This window comes from Pseudophryne corroboree, chromosome 11 (genome assembly GCF_028390025.1).
Source record: "Pseudophryne corroboree isolate aPseCor3 chromosome 11, aPseCor3.hap2, whole genome shotgun sequence".
Classification (NCBI taxonomy): Eukaryota; Metazoa; Chordata; class Amphibia; order Anura; family Myobatrachidae; genus Pseudophryne; species Pseudophryne corroboree.
This window is the reverse complement of record NC_086454.1, coordinates 142,336,470-142,358,931: the sequence shown is the minus strand read 5'-3', so window position 1 is coordinate 142,358,931 and position 22,462 is coordinate 142,336,470. Positions and strand designations below refer to the sequence as shown.

General features: G+C 47.5%; 1 protein-coding gene across 9 annotated transcripts in view; it reads left to right on the top strand.

Annotated features, from left to right (window-relative positions):
- The window catches only part of LOC134969140 (phospholipase A and acyltransferase 2-like), a 217,271-nt gene that overhangs the window by 188,416 nt on the left and 6,393 nt on the right, over window positions 1-22,462 (top strand). The window lies entirely within an intron of this gene.

Below are 22,462 nucleotides of genomic sequence, written 5' to 3'. Positions count from 1 at the left end.
ATGGGCAAGGCTGGGGGTGGCGCTGGAAAGGATAGTTACCACCTCTCCTGACATGGCCAGCTGATGCAGCCCTATTACCGTTGGCAAGTGTAATATAAGGGAGAAGTGAGTGAGTTGTTCCAAGAGACTCAGCTATTAAGTAGGCTGCTGATCTGCTGCTAAACAGACATATTCCTCATAGCCTCTTTATTGCCATAGCTGATCCTGCATATCAATGGAACAGTCTGTTAACACCTAACAGGGAGCTGGGGGAGTATTAAGACTTGTCAGCGCATATATTCAACCGCGCCATAACATTATCATAGGAAGCTATCCATAGCTCAAGTAGCTGCTGATGTTATACAGGTTGAGTATCCCATATCCAAATATTCCGAAATACGGAATATTCCGAAATACGGACTTGTTTGAGTGAGAGTGAGATAGTGAAACCTTTGTTTTTTGATGGCTCAATGTACACAAACTTTGTTTAATACACAAAGTTATTAAACATATTGTATTAAATGAACTTCAGGCTGTGTGTATAAGGTGTATATGGAACATAAATGAATTGTGTGAATGTAGACACACTTTGTTTAATGCAAAAAGTTCTAAAAAATATTGGCTAAAATGACCTTCAGGCTGTGTGTATAAGGTGTATATGTAACATAAATGAATTCTGTGCTTAGATTTAGGTCCCATCACCATGATATCTCATTATGGTATGCAATTATTCCAATATACGGAAAAATCCGATATCCAAAATACCTATGGTCCCAAGCATTTTGGATAAGGGATACTCAACCTGTATGTGGATGTGAGCATTAATTGTAAAGTTTAAAGAATAACGTCTCCGGTATGTTTACAGTATATAATAGTGATTGTGGATGCCCTCATTGTATATAGTATCACCTGACCTGAGCTGAGCTGGGGATTGGACAGCATGTTACTACCATGAGTGGATAGGTAGTGACACCTCCCCACATAGACTCAAGACTAAGGGTGCCGCCACTGTTCATATTGATTCAGGTACTATGAGGATCCCCACTATACCTGCCGTCACAGTTTGACAGTGGCTACCTGAATGGTGAGGGGGGTGTAAACTAAGGACCTGTGGAAGTAGTCTTGGGGAAACACGTAACTACGGGAGCCCTTCCAGGGGTCAAAGTGAACTTTTGTCTACATCAAGATACAAAATTGCACACTCTATCCATAAAATTCACCCTGGAAATAGACCCACAACCGGACTGGCTAATCCTCTTTACAGTGAGGATCCTTTTATTTGCCCTTCTTTCGTTGAATGGATATAATCCAGACTGCAGGAAGTTCCTACACACTAGAATATTGAGAGGGGCCTGCCTTTCTCCTATGTCAGTGTATGTGGTGGGGTAAAGCAGATGGTCAGGAGTTGGCATTGGAGAAAGTATTCGTCTGTTCCTCCTCGGCTGTACCATCCGGGACAACAGAAGTATGTTTGCTAGTAAAGAGTAGCTATTCAGCATAGGAGTTCCGTCTTACAACTAATCAGGAGTACAGAGTACCACTACTCATCTACCAAGGCTCCAACGAGAGTAAGGACTTGCAGCTGCTTACACCCATAAAATACCTGGGTATTTATAAACAGCTAATCCTATTTTTTCTTATTCAGTAAGGTTATTTTTAATGCATGTATCCAAATTTGTATATAATTTTTATAGTGATTAGGTTTTAATGTTGCATAGTGAGCTTTAATACCATACCAGTATCTGTAATTTATACTGTACCGTACCAAGTAAATAAACCAAAAGTGAACGCTTATAATAACAAACCCTGGGGCTACTTACCAAATCCACGTCCTCAGCTGGTTCCCGTCCGTAGGGTAGTTCCTGAAACAAAAAAAGGCCCCAGGTAAGCTGTCTATATTGGTCAGGAGTAACGCTGTGGTACACATTCTGGCGGGTATGAAGTAAGGCTTGCCCAAGCAATCCGGGAGCATACCCATAGCTTGGGTGGTGGCACATCTTTCATTTAGTTATTATAATGATCCCACTACAGTAATGGGTGTTACATGTATTACACGCATTGATCTACATCTTTCCCCCTGCTCTGGACCAAGGGGCTGATTCTGAGCTGTAGCTGTGGGCAGTCACGGAAGCCTGACTTGCTACCTTATGCTACCATATGCTAATGCAGTTGTACCAGTCCCATGCTATAGGTACAAGAGATCCCTCAGAAACAGGCTTCACTTCTCCATGTGCACAACTCAGAATAGCCCTAAGCTTTAGCTACATGCCCAGGACACTTCCACATTGTCTTCTTGGCACAGAATATAGTTAAATCATATTGCACTAACTGCCACGAACCAGGGAGAGCAGTTACCACAAGATTTCGGTAATCTTCTCTGCATGTGCAATGAGAACCGGATGGCGCTAATATTTGAGTAACCTCAATTTAAGTCACATAAACTGCATGGTCATACACCCGCTACTCAGGAGTCCCATGGGCTTACTAGGGCCAAAATGCATTGGCGTGTCATCTTGAATCTTGTTTCTCAATTAATTTATCAGATACGCTTTGATATATATTTTTTTTAAATACAGTATATGGGTCACTCTTATTATTTGTTCTGTAGAGTAAATCATATGTATTTACATACTACACTACTGGAGGCTATTTTTTCTGTCATTGAATCCAAAGAAAAGGCCAGGATTCCGGCTTCTTCTACAATTATATGTGGTCCATACAAGTACAGTTCTGGTATGGAGATGCCTTAAGTTATGATGTTTGGATTGTTGCTTGTTACAGTTTGATGTGCTATATTATGAGTGTTGGTTATGTTGTTGGTGGCTGATTTTGCTTCCTTTTTCCACATTCTGCATGAGAGCACTTCATTATATCAGTATTACACTATCTCATTGGCATTTCTATGATGGGTGCAATGCGTGCGGTGGACACAGGCCCCTCGGTCCAGGGGGTTCCACACTGCACCCATGTTTTATTACTTACATTTTCGGAGTCCCGCGTCAGCTGCTGCAAAAATCACTGTCAAAATGCCCACCACGCATGTGCAGTAGTGGTGATTAGTCTCCGGAACATGGCGTGGGCCATATTTCCAGAGACCTGCACATGCGCAGTATACTTTGGCACAATGCCAGAGCCTACTGCGCAGTGGAGAGGAGAGGGTCCACCCAGAGTCTGCAGATTGGCCCCTCCTCTGTTATAATGCACCTGACTATTCTTGCTTTCTTTGTTGTGGTCCATACCCTGTCATATAGGAGTTTTGGAAAGTGTGAAAATGTATATTTTCAGACACAAGCAAATGTGTACATTTATGGACACCAGGGACCTATCAAGAGAGGATGTGGCCAATGTGCTGTCTCTGTCTGGGCAATAGTTGCCTACCCTCCCGCATTCTACAGGAGACTCCCTGAAATTGCAGCAATCTCCCTGACTTCCTGAATAGTCCAGAAATCTACCTAATTGCACCTTACTCCCATTATGCAGCTCTTAAATACTTGGGGGGGGGGGAGAATCAGAGATACATACATTGAAATGGGATCATCAGCGTCATTTACCTGCAATGGTTATAAAGCACAATAATCCCTATGTTTACATGCATTTTAAATAGTTTCTCTTGGCCACTTAAACTATATGGAACCTCTTTTAAAAACAATACACAAACAAATCCTGAAAAATAACAGTGTCTTTTTCTCTAACGTCCTAGTGGATGCTGGGGACTACGTAAGGACCATGGGGATAGACGGGCTCCGCAAGAGACATGGGCACTTTAAGAAAGAATTTAGGTTCTGGTGTGCTCTGGCTCCTCCCTCTATGCCCCTCCTCCAGACCTCAGTTTGATACTGTGCCCAGAGCGAGCTGGGTGCTTTTCAGTGAGCTCTCCTGAGTTTGCTGAGAGAAAGTATTTTGTTAGGTTTTTTATTTTCAGGGAGCTCTGCTGGCAACAGACTCCCTGCATCGTGGGACTGAGGGGAGAGAAGCAGCCCTACTCTCTGAAGCTAGGTCCTGCTTCTTAGGCTACTGGACACCATTAGCTCCAGAGGGATCGTACGCAGGATCTCACCTTCGCCGTCCGATCCCAGAGCCGTGCCGCCGTCCCCCTTGCAGAGCCGGAAGACAGAAGCCGGGTGAGTATGAGAAGCAAGAAGACTTTGAAATCGGCGGCAGAAGACTCCGTTCTTCACTGAGGTAACGCACAGCACTGCAGCTGTGCGCCATTGCTCCCACACACCTCACATACTCCGGTCACTGTAAGGGTGCAGGGGGGCACTGTATATATGTATGAGCCCCCGCCAAGAAAATGTATATTTAAGCGGGACAGAAGCCCGCCGTCGAGGGGGCGGGGCTTCTTCCTCAGCACTCACCAGCGCCATGTTTTTTCTCCACAGCACCGCTGAGAGGAAGCTCCCCGGTCTCTCCCCTGCTTATACCACGGTAGAAGAGAGGGTTTTAAAGAAGAGGGGGGGCACATAATTCGGCGCAGATAATAACAGCGCTACTGGGTAAACATTAAATTGCTGTGTTTTTTCCTGGGTCATATAGCGCTGGGGTGTGTGCTGGCATACTCTCTGTCTCTCCAAAGGGCCTTGTGGGGGAATTATCTTCAGATGAGCATTCCCTGAGTGTGTGGTGTGTCGGTACGTGTGTGTCGACATGTCTGAGGTAAAAGGCTCTCCCAAGGAGGTGATGGAGCAAATGTGTGTGTGGTGTCTCCGTCGACAACGCCGACACCTGATTGGATATGTGAAATTAAGTGCTGAAGTAAATTTATTGCACAAAAGATTGAGAATAGACAGGGAATCTACCCATGTCTGTCCCTATGTCGCAGAGACATTCAGAGTCTCACAACGCTCACTATCCAAAATAATAGACACTGATATCGACACGGAGTCTGACTCCAGTGTCGACTACGATAATGCAAAGTTACAGCCAAAATGGCAGGAAAGTATTCAATATATGATTATTGTAATGAAAGATGTTTTGCATATCACTGATGACTCATCTGTGCCTGACACAAGGGTACACATGTTTAAGGGGAAGAAAGCTGAGGTAAATTTCCCTCCTCTCATGAAGAAAAAGAGCGGGAATCTCCAGACAAGAAGCTGCAGCTTCCCACAAAGAATTCTCAGGGAGTATCCTTTCCCTACTAGGGCCAGGATACGATGGGAATCTTCCCCTAGGGTGGACAAAGCTTGTCACGTTTACCCAAAAGGTAGCGCTGACTTAACAGCTATCCTCAGGGATCCTGCAGATAGCATGCAGTAAAAGTACTTTGAAGTCCATTTACACACATGCTGGTACACTACTCTGACCGGCGATTGTGTCGGCATGGGGTTATAGCGCTGTAGCAGCGTGGACATGGAGACGCTAGTATGTGTATACATATGTGTATATATATGTATGTATATATATATATATATATATATATGCCAAGAGATTGAAGAAGCAGGGAGCGCCAATAGTGCATTAAAAGAGTACAGCAATTTTATTTTACAAATCCAGATCGGTCACAAGTAAAAAACCCGTACCATAAAAGGCGGTCAAACCACCGCTCGTATAACCAGCATATGATTTTACCCCACTGTGCGAACCAGCATTCTCAGTTCTGAAGGGAGCGCAGGGATAGACATCCAGTTTCGGCCGCTGATGTGATTGCGATTGCTGTGATTAACAAAGACCAAGCCTACTGACGAAGTCGAATGACGAAACGCGTATGGGCGTGGTCTGACGTTTTGGATTTGGAACTGAGAATGCTGGTTCGCACAGTGGGAAATAGTGTTAACTGCAATTCACAAATTGTTTCTTCAACAGGTGGTGGTCAAGGTTCCCCTCCTTTAACAGGGAAGGGGTTATTATTCGACCATGTTTGTAGTCCCGAAACCGGACGGTTCGGTCAGACCCATATGGGATTTAAAATCCCTGAACATATACCTGAAAAGGTTCAAGTTCAAGATGGAATCGCTGAGAGCAGGTCATCGCAAGCCTGGAAGGGGGGGATTTTATGGTGTCTCTGGACATAAAGGATGCATACCTTCATGTCCCCATTTATCCACCTCATCAGGCGTACCTCAGATTTGTGGTACAGGATTGTCATTACCAATTTCAGACGTTGCCGTTTGGTCTCTCCACGGCACAGAGAATATTTACCAAGGTAATGGCGGAAATGATGGTACTCCTGAGGAAGCAAGGGGTCACAATTATCCCATACTTGGACGATCTCCTCATAAAGGCGAGATCAAGAGAGCAGTTGCTGATCAGCGTAGCACTTTCTCTGGAAGTGTTACGGCAACACGGCTGGATTCTAAATATTCCAAAGTCGCAGTTGGTTCCTACAACTAGTCTGCCTTTCCTGGGCATGATTCTAGACACAGACCAGAAAAGGGTTTATCTCCCGATAGAGAAAGCTCAGGAACTCATGACACTGGTCAGGAACCTATTAAAACCAAAACAGGTGTCAGTGCATCACTGCACTCGAGTCCTGGGAAAGATGGTGGCATCATAGAGGCCATTCCCTTCGGCAGGTTCCATGCGAGGACCTTTCAATGGGACTTACTGGACAAGTGGTCCGGATCACATCTTCAGATGCATCGGTTAATCACCCTATCCCCCAGGGCCAGGGTGTCTCTTCTGTGGCGGCTGCAGAGCGCTCACCTTCTAGAGGGCCGCAGATTCGGCATTCAGGACTGGGTCCTGGTGACCACGGATGCAAGCCTCCGAGGGTGGTTAGCAGTCACACAGGGAAGAGATATCCAAGGTCTGTGGTCAAGTCAAGAGACTTGCCTTCACATCAACATCCTGGAACTAAGGGCCGTATACAACGCCCTACATCAAGCGGAGAACTTGCTTCGCGACCAACCGGTTCTGATTCAGTCAGACAACATCACCGCAGTGGCTCATGTAAACCGACAAGGCGGCACAAGGAGCAGAGTGGCGATTGCGGAAGCCACCAGAATTCTTCGCTGGGCGGAGAATCACGTAAGCGCACTGTCAGCAGTGTTCATCCCGGGAGTGGACAACTGGGAAGCAGACTTCCTCAGTGGACACGACCTCCACCCGGGAGAGTGGGGACTTCATCAGGAAGTCTTCGCACAGATTACAAGTCGTTGGGCACTGCCACAGGTGGACATGATGGCATCCCGCTTCAACAAAAAGCTACAGAGGTATTGCGCCAGGTCAAGAGACCCTCAGGCGATAGCTGTAGATGCCCTGGTGACACCGTGGGTGTTCCAGTCGGTCTATGTATTCCCTCCTCTTCCTCTCATACCCAAGGTGCTGAGGATAATAAGAAAAAGAGGAGTGAGAACAATACTCATTGTTCCAGATTGGCCACGAAGGACTTGGTATACAGATCTGCAAGAAATGCTCACAGAGGACCCGTGGCCTCTTCCTCTAAGACAGGACTTGTTGCAACAGGGGCCCTGTCTGTTCCAAGACTTGCCGCGGCTGCGTTTGACGGCATGGCGGTTGAACGCCGGATCCTAGCAGAGAAAGGCATTCCGAATTAGGTCATTCCTACGCTGATAAGGGCTAGGAAGGACGTAACAGCTCAACATTATCACTGTATATGGCGAAAATATGTTGCTTGGTGTGAGGCCAGGAATGCCCCTACGGAGGAATTCCAGCTGGGCCGTTCCTTCACTTCCTACAGTCAGGAGTGAATTTGGGCCTAAAATTGGGTTCCATTAAGGTCCAGATTTCGGTCCTATCCATTTTCTTTCAAAAGGAGTTGACTTCTCTACCTGAAGTTCAGACGTTTGTAAAGGGAGTGCTGCATATTCAGCCCCCTTTTGTGCCTCCAGTGGCACCTTGGGATCTTAACGTGGTGTTGAGTTTCCTGAAATCCCACTGGTTTGGGCCACTCAAAACGGTGGAGTTGAAATATCTCACGTGGAAGGTGGTCATGCTATTAGCCTTGGCTTCGGCTAGGCGTGTGTCAGAGTTGGCTGCTTTGTCACATAAAAAACCCTATCTGGTTTTCCATGCGGATAGAGCAGAATTGCGGACCCGTCCATAATTTCTGCCGAAAGTGGTTTCATCCTTTCATATAAACCAACCTATTGTGGTGCCTGTGGCTACTACTGACTTGGAGGATTCCGAGTTGCTTGATGTGGTCAGGGCTTTGACGGTTTATGTAGCCAGAACGGCTAGGGTCAGGAAAACAGAGTCTTTGTTTCTCCTGTATGTTTCCAACAAGCTTGGTGCTCCTGCTTCAAAGCAAACTATTGCTCGCTGGATCTGTAACACGATTCAGCAGGCTCATTCTGCGGCTGGATTGCCGCTGCCAAAATCAGTTAAGGCCCATTCCACTAGGAAGGTGGGCTCTTCTTGGGCGGCTGCCCGAGGGGTCTCGGCATTACAGCTTTGCCGAGCGGCTACTTGGTCAGGTTCAAACACTTTTGCAAAGTTCTACAAGTTTGATACCCTGGCTGAGGAGGACCTTGTGTTTGCTCAATCGGTGCTGCAGAGTCATCCGCACTCTCCCGCCCGTTTGGGAGCTTTGGTATAATCCCCATGGTCCTTACGGAGTCCCCAGCATCCACTAGGACGTTAGAGAAAATAAGATTTTACTTACCGGTAAATCTATTTCTCGTAGTCCGTAGTGGATGCTGGGCGCCCGTCCCAAGTGCGGACTTCTTCTGCAATGCTTGTATATAGTTATTGCTTCAATAAGGGTTATGTTATGGTTGCATCAGGGTTGGACCTGATGCTCTGTTGTTGTCATACTGTTGACTGGTTGTTATAAACTCATGTTATACGGTGTGATTGGTGTGGCTGGTATGAATCTTGCCCTGGATTACCAAAATCCTTTCCTTGTACTGTCAGCTCTTCTGGGCACAGTTTCTCTAACTGAGGTCTGGAGGAGGGGCATAAAGGGAGGAGCCAGAGCACACCAGAACCTAAATTCTTTCTTAAAGTGCCCATGTCTCCTGCGGAGCCCGTCTATCCCCATGGTCCTTACGGAGTCCCCAGCATCCACTACGGACTACGAGAAATAGATTTACCGGTAAGTAAAATCTTATTTTTTTTCAACAAGTAGATCTTACTAACTTTGGAGCTTATTTACATTTGGATGTAAGTCATTTTTATGACATGCCTCTCACGTTCGCGCTGATAGGTGTTACTTTCACAATCTCCCCAAAATGCTTTTTCAAAAGTAGGCAAGTATGGTCTGGGCCCCCTCCTCTCTAGACAGCAGCACAATGAACTGTGAGCACTAGGGTCACTAGAAGACCCTAGCACTGTGCCACAGTCTTGTGCGCACGCACAGGTCTCCAGGAAAATGTCAGCCATGCCGTTTTACTGGTGATTTGTGCAGCGCTGCTGCCAGCAACTGGGACTCAGGAGAGGTAAGCATTCAAGAAATGGGTTTAGGGTCCATTATAGATACACCACTGCTAGAGACATTGGGGGTCATTCCGAGTTGATCGCACGCTGCCGATTTTCGCTGCGCTGCGATCAGGTCTCTACTGCGCATGCGTATGCACCACAATGCACACGCTCGTCGTACGGGTACAATGCGGATCGTTGCTGAGCTATGGATTTAACAAAGTATCCATACGCACAGCCGATCGCAAGAAGATTGACAGAAAGCGGGCGTTCATGGGTGACAACTGACCGTTTTGTGGGAGTGGTAGGGAAAACGCAGGCGTGTCTGGGCATTTGGAGGGCAGGTGTGTGACGTCAATTCCGGCACCAAAAAGACTGAAGTGATCGCAAGGGCTGAGTAAGTTCAGACCTACTCTGTATCTGCACAAAATGTTTTTGCAGAGCTCGGCTGCACAGGCGTTCACACACTTGCAAAGCGAAAAATTTTCCCATGGGCGGTGACTATGCGTTTGCACGGCTGCTAAAAACAGCTAGCGGGCGATCAACTCTGAATGACCCCCACTATCTTTAACCACTGTTTAGATTTATTTGTCACGGGTTGGGTCACAGTGTTATTTGCTCCAGATGATGACTGGAGACCTACAGCTGCAACTCGTGACTGTAATCGAGAGAGCTGAATGTAACTCTTTCGCATGAGATTAGGTTAGCTGTGAGAACTGCCTTTGGTATGAATTATTGGTAGTAGACCACTGAGTGGTTCTGTGCAGGACTGGTGGGTTTTACTCCAGTCTGTTTGTTGTTCCGAAACTGGAAGGTTCGGTTCGACCCATCTTGAACCTCAAATCTCTGAACCCATACCTACATGTGTTCAAATTCGAGATGGAATCACTGCGTATGGTGGGTCACAGTTTGGAGGAGGGGGAATTCCTCGTATCCCTGGATGTCAAGGATGCTTACCTGCATATTCCCATATGGCCTCCCCATCAGGCTTACCTTCGGTTCGCTCTTCTGGATAACCACTTCCAGTTTCAGGCATTACCTTTCGGTCTCTCCACAGCTCCCAGTTTATTCACGAAAATCATGGTAGAGATGATGCTCCAATTGCGCAGAATGGGAGTTAACATCGTCCCCTACTTGGACAGTCTCCTGGTAAAGGCGATGTCCAGGGAACGTCTGCTGCACAGCATCGACCTGACGACTCGCCTGCTTACAGATCATGGCTGGATCCTAAATTTCCGGAAATCTCACCTGGAACCATCACAAAGACTTCAGTTCCTGGGAATGATACTGGACACAGTGTCTCAGAAGGTGTTCCTTCCATTAGACAAGGCCTTGACTATCCAGGCTATGGTCCGCTCGGTGCTAAGGCCCTACAAGATTTCAATTCATCTTTGCATTCGCCTACTGGGCAAGATGGTGTCCTCATATGAGGCCATTCATTACGGCAGGTTTCATGCCCGTCCTTTCCAGCTGGATCTGCTGGACAAATGGTCTGGGTCTCACCTACATATGCACCAGATGGTAACTCTGTCACCAAAAGCATGTATTTCCCTGTTATTGTGCCTGCAGGTCCTTCACCTTGTGGAGGGTCGGAGTTTCGGTATCCAGTCATGGATACTACTAACAACAGATGCCAGCCTCTGAGGATGGGGGGCTGTGACCCAAGGGGCCCAATTCCAAGGGAACTGGTTGAGTCAAGAGTCTGCACTCCCGATAAATGTATTGGAACTCAGGGCAGTTTACAATGCTCTCCTGTAGGCCTCCTCTCTTCTCCGAAATCAAGACATCCAGGTGCAGTCGGACAACGTCATGGCGGTAGCATACATAAATCGACAAAGAGTAACAAATAGCAGGGCAGCAATGCGAGAGGTGTCCAGGATACTCCTCTGGGCAGAGGCCAACACAAGGGCCATCTCGGTCATCTTCATTCCAGGTGTGGACAATTGGGAAGCGGACTTCCTCAGCAAGCACAATCTTCATCCAGGAGAATGGGGCCTTCACCCTCGGGTGTTTTCTACAACTGATTCACCGGTGGGGCTGTCCACAGATAGACCTGATGGCTTCTTGTCTCGACAAAAAGCTCTGTTGTTACTGTTCCAGGACATGGGATCTGCAGGCTGCGGCAATCGACGCTCTGACAGCACCGTGGACTTACCAGTTTGTATACCAGTTTCCACCAATCCCTCTCATTCCCATAGTTCTAAAACGACTCAAAAGGGAAAGAGTTCAGGCAATTCTGAGTGCCCCGGATTGGCCCCGACGGGCCTGGTATGCAGACCTCCTGACGATGTCTCTGGAGGACCCCTGGCCTCTGCCGCTTCTCAAGGACCTCCTTCAGCAAGGACCATTCGTCTATGCAGACTTAAAGTGGCTACGTTTGATGGCTTGGAGGTTGAGAGGGAAATTCTAGTCAGAAAAGGCCTCTTCTTCAAGGTTTATTTCTACTATGATCCAGGCCAGGAAGGTGATTGCGTCAAAACATTACCACCTTATTTGGAAAAGATGTGTTTCTTTGTGTGAGGGTAGGAAATATTCTCCTGTGGAGTTTCGCCTGGGTCGTTTCCTACTCTTCCTGCAAACAGGTGTGGACATGGGCCTACGATTGGGCTCTATCAAAGTCCAGATTTCGTCTCTCTCCATCTTCTTCCAGAAATAGCTTGCGGTTATGCCGGAAGTACAGACATTCCTGAAGGGGGTTCTCCACATTAAACCACCCTTTGTACCTCCCACGGCGCCGTGGGATCTTAATGTGATCTTGACCTTTCTCCAGTCGGACTGGTTTGAACCCTTACATAGGGTGTACTTGAAACATCTCACTTGGAAGACTGTCATGTTGCTGGAATTAGCATCTGCAAGACGCGTGTCAGAATTGGGGGCCTTATCCTCTAAGAGCCAGTATTTGATATTTCACCAGGATAGGGCTGAGCTTAGGACTCGCCCGCAGTTTTTGCCGAAAGTAGTGCCGGCTTTTCATGTTAATCAGCCTATAGTTGTTCCAGTGATGGCTGACGCATCAGTTGCTCCAAAGTCCCTGGACGTTGTGAGGTCTTTGAAGCTTTACGTCAAGAGGACGGCTCATCACAGGAAATCTGACTCGCTTTTTGTCCTTTATGACGCTACCAAAATTGGGCGTCCTGCTTCTAAGCAGTCAATTGCTTGCTGGCTCAGGTTGACCATTCAACAAGACTATTCTTTGGCAGCATTGCCACTGCCGAGTTCTATCCAGGCCCACTCCACAAGGTCGGTGGGTTCTTCCTGGGCGGCTGACCGGGGTGTTTCGGCCCTACAGTTGTGCCGTGCAGCTACCTGGTTAGGGTCGAACACGTTTGTTAAGTTCTATAGGTTTCGACACCTTGGCTAGTGATGACCTTCAGTTTGGTCAGGCGGTTTTGCAGGGGTCTCGGCACTCTCCCACCCGTTCTGGGAGCTTGGGACTTCCCCACGGTACTAAAGTACATTCCCCAGTATCCACTAGGACGTTAGAGAAAATAGGAATTTAATACCTAACGATAATTCCTTTTCTCGTAGTCCATAGTGGATACTGGGCGCCCGCCTCACTGCTTCGAATTCCTGCTTACAAGGTTGTAAGTGTTCTTGGTTGGGTCTGCTGTTGCCGTCCCTGTTCCATGTTGGGTTAGCATTGCTATCCTTGTTCTTGTTAGCATTGCTATCCTCTGTTCTGGTTAGCTCTGCTATCTGTTTCTGTTGTGTGTTGGTTCATTACCGCACCCAATGGTATGTGTTATCCTTCTCTCATAAGTATGTCCGTCTCCTTGGGCACAGTTTCCCAGACTTAGTCTGCTAGGAGGGGCATAGAGGGGAGGAGCCAGCACACACTAATTAATTCTTAAAGTGCCAGGCTCCAATGGACCCGATCTATACCCCACGGTACTAAAGTAAATTCCCCAGTATCCACTACGGACCACGAGAAAAGGAATTATCGGTAGGCATTAAATTCTTATTTTCCTGAGCATACATTACACATACTTTGCTCTGTTTTTAGCAGAATTACAGGGGATTCTACAAGAGTATTAGTCTAGGGCATGGGTCTTCAACCTGTGGCCCTCCAACTGCTGTGGAACTACACATCCCAGCATGCCCTGCCGCAGTTTTGCTATTAAGGCATGCTAAAACTGAGAGGGCATGCTGGGATGTGTAGTTCCACAGCAGCTGGAGGTCCACAGGCTGAAGACCCATGGTCTACTCTAGGGCATTCAGAACCCTTAAGTAAGGCCTTGCTCCTTCAGTACAGTTCTTAAATAGTAGACAGGTCATTTAGTCACAATCTAAAATAATGCCACTTCTGTGTCACTGCAGTTCCATCCCATCATTGGATGAGTCAAGTGGCTTCTACAGATGTGTCCACTTACATCTTTGCTTTATTCTGAATTTGGCACAACATGCAAAATACGGCTAAGCTGTTTTTCACGCGTAGTGAGTGGATGGATTTTAAAATTTTTGTTTGCCATAATAGAATATGTATAAAGTAACATATTAAAGAAGCAAATTAAGAAAAATCACAAAACATGGCTAAATCTCTGAGTCTATGGCATGCAAGACCGTGCAGTACATGGTGGGATATAGCAAAGATGTATGTAGACACATCTCAGACTGTCTAAGAGTTTTTGTTGGCAAAGTCTCGGACTTCTTTCTGGAAACCATGGGGAATCTTGCTAGGCTTATTACTTTGGTTATGTCATATTAGGAGTAATACTGCTGGGCTTTGTATGAAGGCATTGCCTCTGTCTTATGCGCATATAGGGCCTGATTCAGACTTGTACGTCATTGGCTGTGTATTATGCGCATATAAGGCCTGATTCAGACATGTGTGCTTACCTGATGGTTAGTGTACAGGTGTGATGGTGAAGATACTGCGCATGAGCAGGATTCATTCTATGCATGTGCAAAATGGGTCCTGCGTCCTCATATGCAGTGTCCCCTAAGATGATGGTCCCGCAGTGTGAGCCAATGGTGTGCCTTCAGATGCAGCTGTGGAACCCGGAAGCAGGCAGGAGGCATCTCTTTTTACACCAGACGCCTCCTGCTGCATTAGCAGATTAGTTAGATTGTATTGCACAGCCACTTCCCTGTGGCTGTGCAATGCCGTACAACTCTGAATCAGGCCCATAGTAAATCTATATATGGTGGCTTTTACTCTGGGTATCGGGCTGCCTATGGTAAGCATTAGCATAGGGTGCATAGTATGCACTGCTCTTTTAATACTGTGCAAGCTCTTGATTTACATTTTCCCTGCTCACAGTGCACTATGTATATGTCCTTAGATGTTGTAGCACACATTTTTGGTGATCACGGTCTCACAGTTCTGTACTCAGTATTATTCATATTATACTAATTGTATCTCTTTATGTTGAAGCATAGAATTTTTTTTATTTCTCTGACGTCTTAGTGGATGCTGGGAACTCCGTAAGGACCAGGGGGGGAATAGACGGGCTCCGCAGGAGACTGGGCACTCTAAAAGAAAGATTAGGTACTATCTGGTGTGCACTGGCTCCTCCCTCTATGCCCCTCCTCCAGACCTCAGTTAGATTTCTGTGCCCGGCCGAGCTGGATGCACACTAGGGGCTCTCCTGAGCTCCTAGAAAGAAAGTATATGTTAGGTTTTTTATTTTACAGTGAGACCTGCTGGCAACAGGCTCACTGCAACGAGGGACTAAGGGGAGAAGAAGCGAACCTACCTGCTTGCAGCTAGCTTGGGCTTCTTAGGCTACTGGACACCATTAGCTCCAGAGGGATCGACCGCAGGACCCGTCCTTGGTGTTCGTTCCCGGAGCCGCGCCGCCGTCCCCCTTACAGAGCCAGAAGCATGAAGATGGTCCGGAAAATCGGCGGCAGAAGACTTCAGTCTTCACCAAGGTAGCGCACAGCACTGCAGCTGTGCGCCATTGCTCCTCATACACACTTCACACTCCGGTCACTGAGGGTGCAGGGCGCTGGGGGGGGGGGGCGCCCTGAGCAGCAATAAAAACACCTTGGCTGGCAAAATAATCACAATATATAGCCCCAGAGGCTATATATGTGATAATTACCCCTGCCAGAATCCATAAAAAAAGCGGGAGAAAAGTCTGCGAAAAAGGGGCGGAGCTATCTCCCTCGGCACACTGGCGCCATTTTCTCTTCACAGTGTAGCTGGAAGACAGCTCCTCGGGCTCTCCCCTGTAGTTTTCAGGCTCAAAGGGTTAAAAAGAGAGGGGGGGCACTAAATTTAGGCGCAATATTGTTTATACAAGCAGCTATTGGGGAAAATTCACTCAGTGATAGTGTTTATCCCTACATTATATAGCGCTCTGGTGTGTGCTGGCATACTCTCTCTCTGTCTCCCCAAAGGGCTGTGTGGGGTCTTGTCCTCAGTCAGAGCATTCCCTGTGTGTGTGCGGTGTGTCGGTACGGCTGTGTCGACATGTTGGATGCGGAGCAGATGCCGATAAATGGGATGTCGCCCCCTGTGGGGCCGACACCAGAGTGGATGGATAGGTGGAAGGTATTAACCGACAGTGTCAACTCCTTACATAAAAGGCTGGATGACGTAACAGCTGTGGGACAGCCGGCTTCTCAGCCCGCGCCTGCCCAGGCGTCTCAAAGGCCATCAGGGGCTCAAAAAACGCCCGTTACCTCAGATGGCAGACACAGATGTCGACACGGAGTCTGACTCCAGTGTCGACGAGGCTGAGACATATACACAATCCACTAGGAACATCCGTTGCATGATCTCGGCAATAAAAATTGTGTTACACATTTCTGACATTAACCCAAGTACCACATAAAAGGGGTTTTATGTTTGGGGAGAAAAAGCAGCCGGTGTTTTGTTCCCCCATCAGATGAGTGAATGAAGTGTGTGAAGAAGCGTGGGTTCCCCCGATAAGAAACTGGTAATTTCAAAAAAATTACTGCTGGCGTACCCTTTCCCGCCAGAGGATAGGTCACGTTGGGAGATATCCCCTAGGGTGGATAAGGCGCTTACACGGTTGTCATAAAAGGTGGCACTGCCGTCTTAGGATACGGCCACTTTGAAGGAGCCTGCTGATAAAAAGCAGGAGGCTATCCTGAAGTCTGTATATACACACTCAGGTATTATACTGAGACCTGCAATTGCCTCAGCATGAATAGTGCTGCTGCAGCAGGGTCTGATACCCTGTCAGATAATATTAATACCCTAGACAGGGAGAATATGGTGCTAACATAGAGCATATTAAAGACGTAGTCTTATATATGAGGGATGCACAGAGGGATATTTGCCGGCTGGCGTCCAGAATTAATGCAAGGTCCATTCTGCCAGGAGGGTATTAGAGACCCGGCAGTGGATAGGTGATGTTGACTTTAAAAGGCACATGGAGATTATGCCTTATAAGGGTGAGGAATTGTTTGGGGATGGTCTCTGGGACCTTGTATCCACAGCAACAGCTGGGAAGAAAAATTTCTACCTCAGGTTTCCTCACACTCTAAGAAAGCACTGTATTATCGGGTACAGTCCTTTCGGCTTCAGAAAAGCAAGGGGGCCAAAGGCGCTTCCTTTCTGCACAAGGGAAGAAGGAAAAAGCTGCACAGACAGCCAGTTCCCAGGATCAAAAATCCTCCCCCCGCTTCCTCTGAGTCCACAGCATGACGCTGGGGCTCCACAGACAGGTGCGGTGGGGGCGCGTCTCGGGAACTTCAGGGACCAGTGGGCTTGCCCACAGGTGAATCACTGGGTTCTGCAAGTAGTATCACAGGGATACAAGCTGGAGTTCGAGGCGACTCCCCCTCGCCGTTACCTCACATCAGCCTTGCCTGCTACCCTCGGATATAGGGAGTTAGTACTGGCGGCAATTCACAAGCTGTACTTCCAGCAGGTGAAATCAAGGTACCCCTCCTTCAACAAGGCCGGGGTTACTATTCCAAAAATGTTGTGGTACCGAAACCAGACGGTTCGGTGAGACCCATTCTAAAATTGAAATCCTTGAACACTTATATACGAAGGTTCAAGTTCAAAATGGAATCGCTCAGGGCGATTATTGCAAGCCTGGAGAATTTCAGGGTATCACTGGACATCAAGGATGCTTACCTGCATGTCCCTATTTACCCTCCTCACCAGGAGTACCTCAAAATTGTGGTACAGAATTGTCATTACCAATTCCAGACGTTGCCGTTGGTCTGTCCCCGGCACCAAGGGTATTTACCAAGGTAATGGCCGAAAGAATTATCCAGTACTTGGACAATCTCCTTATAAAGGCGAGGTCCAGGGAGCAGTTGTTTGTCAGAGTAGCACTATCTCGGGAAGTGCTACAACAGCACGGCTGGATTCTGAATATTCCAAAGTCGCAGTTGGTTCCTACGACGCATCTACTGTTCCTGGGGATGGTTCTGGACACAGAACAGAAAAGTGTTTCTCCCGTAGGAGAAAGCCAAGGAGCTGTCATCTCTAGTCAGAGGCCTCCTGAAACCAAAACAGGTGTCGGTGCATCCCTGCACGCGAGTCCTGGAAAAAATGGTAGCTTCCTACGAAGCAGTTCCATTCGGCAGGTTCCATGCAAGAACTTTTCAGTGGGACCTCTTGGACGGGATCGCATCTTCAGATGCATCGGCTGATAACCCTGTCTCCAAGGACCAGGGTGTCTCTGCTGTGGTGGCTGCAGAGTGCTCATCTTCTAGAGGGCCGCAGATTCGGCATACAGGACTGGGTCCTGGTGATCACGGATGCCAGCCTTCGAGGCTGGGGGGCAGTCACACAGGGAAAAAATTTCCAAGGACTTTGGTCAAGTCAGGAGTCGTCCCTACACATAAATATTCTGGAACTGAGGGCCATTTACAATGCCCTAAGTCAGGCAAGACCTCTGCTTCAAAACCAGCCGGTACTGATCCAATCAGACAACATCACTGCAGTCGCCCATGTAAACCGACAGGGCGGCACAAGAAGCAGGATGGCGTGGCAGAAGCCACAAGGATTCTCCGATGGGCGGAAAATCACGTCTTAGCACTGTCTGAAGTGTTCATTCCGGGAGCGGACAACTGGGAAGCAGACTTCCTCAGCAGACACGACCTACACCCGGGAGAGTGGGGACTTCATCCAGAAGTCTTCAAACTGTTGGTAAACCGTTGGGAAAGGCCACAGGTGGACATGATGGCGTCCCGCCTAAACAAAAAGCTAAAGAGATATTGCGCCAGGTCAAGGGACCCTCAGGCGATAGCTGTGGACGCTCTAGTGACACCGTGGGTGTACCAGTCGGTTTATGTGTTCTCTCCTCTGCCTCTCATACCAAAGGTACTGAGAATAATACGAAGGCGAGGAGTAAGAACGATACTCGTGGTTCCGGATTGGCCAAGAAGAGCTTGGTACCCAGAACTTCAAGAAATGATATCAGAGGACCCATGGCCTCTACCGCTCAGATAGGATCTGTTACAGCAGGGGCCCTGTCTGTTCCAAGACTTCCCGCGGCTGCGTTTGACGGCATGGCGGTTGAATTCCAGATCCTAAAGGAAAAGGGCATTCCGGAGGAAGTCATTCCTACGCTGATAAAAGCCAGGAAAGAAGTAACCGCAAACCATTATCACCGCATTTGGCGAAAATATGTTGCGTGGTGTGAGGCCAGGAAGGCCCCTACAGAGGAATTTCAGCTGGGTCGTTTTCTGCACTTCCTATAGTCGGGAGTGACTATGGGCCTAAAAATTGGGTTCCATTAAGGTCCAGATTTCGGCTCTGTCGATTTTCTTCCAGAAAGAACTGGCTTCACTGCCTGAAGTTCAGACATTTGTAAAGGGAGTGCTACATATTCAGCCCCTTTTGTGCCTCCTTTGGCACCTTGGGATCTCAACGTGGTGTTGAGTTTCCTGAAATCACATTGGTTTGAGCCACTTAAAACTGTGGATCTGAAATATCTCACGTGGAAAAAAGTGGTCATGTTATTGGCCTTGGCTTCGGCCAGGCGTGTGTCAGAATTGGCGGCTTTGTCATGTAAAAGCCCTTATCTGATTTTCCATATGGATAGGGCAGAATTGAGGACTCGTCCCCAGTTTCTCCCTAAGGTGGTATCAGCTTTTCACTTGAACCAACCTATTGTAGTGCCTGCGGCTACAAGGGGCTTGGAAGATTCCAAGTTACTGGACGTAGTCAGGGCCTTGAAAATTTATGTTTCCAGGACGGCTGGAGTCAGGAAAACTGACTCGCTTTTTATCCTGTAGGCACCCAACAAACTAGGTGCTCCTGCTTCTGAGCAGACTATTGTTTGCTGGATTTGTAGCACAATTCAGCTGGCGCATTCTGCGGCTGGATTGCCGCATCCTAAATCAGTAAAAGCCCATTCCACAAGGAAAGTGGGCTCATCTTGGGCGGCTGCCCGAGGGGTCTCGGCTTTACAACTTTGCCGAGCTGCAACTTGGTCAGGGGCAAACACGTTTGCTAAATTCTACAAATTTGATACCCTGGCTGAGGAGGACCTTGAGTTCTCTCATTCGGTGCTGCAGAGTCATCCGCACTCTCCCGCCCGTTTGGGAGCTTTGGTATAATCCCCATGGTCCTTACGGAGTTCCCAGCATCCACTAGGACGTCAGAGAAAATAAGATTTTACTCACCGGTAAATCTATTTCTCGTAGTCCGTAGTGGATGCTGGGCGCCCATCCCAAGTGCGGATTGTCTGCAATACTTGTATATAGTTATTGCTTAACTAAAGGGTTATTGTTGAGCCATCTGTTGAGAGGCTCAGTTATATTTCATACTGTTAACTGGGTATAGTATCACGAGTTATACGGTGTGATTGGTGTGGCTGGTATGAGTCTTACCCGGGATTCAAAATCCTTCCTTATTGTGTCAGCTCTTCCGGGCACAGTATCCTAACTGAGGTCTGGAGGAGGGGCATAGAGGGAGGAGCCAGTGCACACCATGTAGTACCTAATCTTTCTTTTAGAGTGCCCAGTCTCCTGCGGAGCCCGTCTATTCCCCCCCTGGTCCTTACGGAGTTCCCAGCATCCACTACGGACTACGAGAAATAGATTTACCGGTGAGTAAAATCTTATTTTTTTTTTGTAGTGTGCTGATCATTCTTATATTAGTACAGTGAATGCATGCACCCTTTGAAATTGACATTTGCATTAGAAAATACAGATACAACCACTATAATAAAACCATTGGCCTCCGCTTTCTGATACACGGTATGTGCTGTTCTAAGCCTCCACCACCCTCATTTGATCCCCTTCCCCAATTATCCTGCAATCCTTTTCCAGTTCACAGATAGGTCCATAGTTTAGCGTGTGGTGCTGTCAGAACCAGGTGTCCTCACTCAGTAAAAACTAGGGATGAGCGGGTTTGGTTCCCTGAGAACCAAACCCCCCCCCTGAACATCACGTCCCGAGCCCGTATCCGAACGTCATCATCCCGCTATCGGATTCTCGCAGGTTTTGGATTCCATATAAGGAGCCGCAAGTCATGCCCATTTTCACTCCAGTACTGGAGAGTATAGCTAGAGGACATGTCTCCTCAGTGTCTGTGCGGGAAAGTGGTGTGGCACGTGGGGTGGTGACCTGCTCTTTTGTGTCATTCCAGTGCTGTCTTGTGCTGCATCAGTCCAGTGGTGGTAGTATCCAGTAGTGCAGCCGTATAAGTCCAGGGGTACTGCCATATAAGTCCAGTCCAGGGGATCTGCTGTATAAGCCCAGGAGTACTGCTGTATAAGTCCAGGGGTACTGCCATGTAAGTCCAGTCCAGTAGTGCAGCCGTATAAGTCCAGGGGTACTGCCGTATAAGTCCACCAATATTGTGCGTGCATTACATTTGGGCAAATTCCAGCATGTTCCATGTTTTGCACATACAATTAATTTGGTGGTGCATCATTTTATGAAAAATGACAGGAGTATGCAGGAGATGCTGTCAATGGCCCGAAAAATTGCGGGCCACTTTCGACAATCAGGCACTGCGTGCCACTCCTAGATGGGCCAGCTGTTTGTGCCGCACACTTCTGTCGCTTAGCTTAGTCATACAGCTACTTCATTGCACCTCTTTTTCTTCTTTGCATGATGAGCTGTTTGTGGCCTAGTTTTTAAAAGTGCCATCCTGTCTGACACTGCAATGGCTCTCCTAGATGGGCCAGGTGTTTGTGCTGCATAGCTTAGTCATCCAGCTACCTCATTGCACCTCATTTACTTCTTTGCATGATGAGCTGTTTGGGGCCTAGTTTTTGAAAGTGCCATCCTGTCTGACACTGCAGTGCCCCTCCCAGATGGGCCAGGTGTTTGTGCCGCACACTTGTGTCGCTTAGCTTGATCAGTAAGGTGTCTGCGTTCCGTGTTTTATTTATATATATATATATATATATATATATATAGTGTATAATTCATACATACATACATACATACATACATACATACATACATACATTTATCTATATAAAAGGGAAGGTGGGGGGGGGGGGGGGCACCAATATTTATCTTGCCTCCGGGCCATTGGGACAAACTTACGCCACTGGGGCCAGGTGTTTGTGCCGCACACTTGTGTCGCTTAGCTTAGTCATCCAGCAACCTTGGTGCACCTCTTTTTTTTTCTTTGCATCATGTGCTGTTTGGTGCCTAGTTTTTAAAAATGCCATTCTGTCTGACACTGCAGTGCCACTCCTAGATAGGCCAGGTGTTTGTGCCGCACACTTGTGTCACTTAGCAAAGTCATCCAGCTACTGTACCTCGGTGCAACCTTTTGGCCTGAAAACAATATTGTGAGGTGTTCAGAATAGACTGGAAATTAGTGGAAATGAATGTTATTGAGGTTAATAATACCGTAGGATCAAAATTACCCCCAAATTCTGTGATTTTAGCTGTTTTTGTTTGTTTTTTCAAAAATCATCCAGATCCAAAACCAAAACCCGAAAGTGTGGTTTTGGCAAAAACAATGCAGATCCAAAACACGAGTGGGGATCCAGATCCAAAACACAAAACACGAAAAGTGCCTGCCGCACATCTTTGGTAAAAACATTGCTGCTGGTCCAACTACTATTGTTGTGATCTGTGTGTTAGATTTTCCATTTCACTGTGCAAACTAGGGCCATAACTAGGCATGTGCGGAGTGTGCCACCGCACATACTACCGCAGGGTAGGGGCCGCTGTTGGCGGCACTTGTCAATTATCTGTTTCAATTACTTTCACTTGCAGCTGCCCCCATTTTTGAAGCCCAGCATCTCCTAACTGC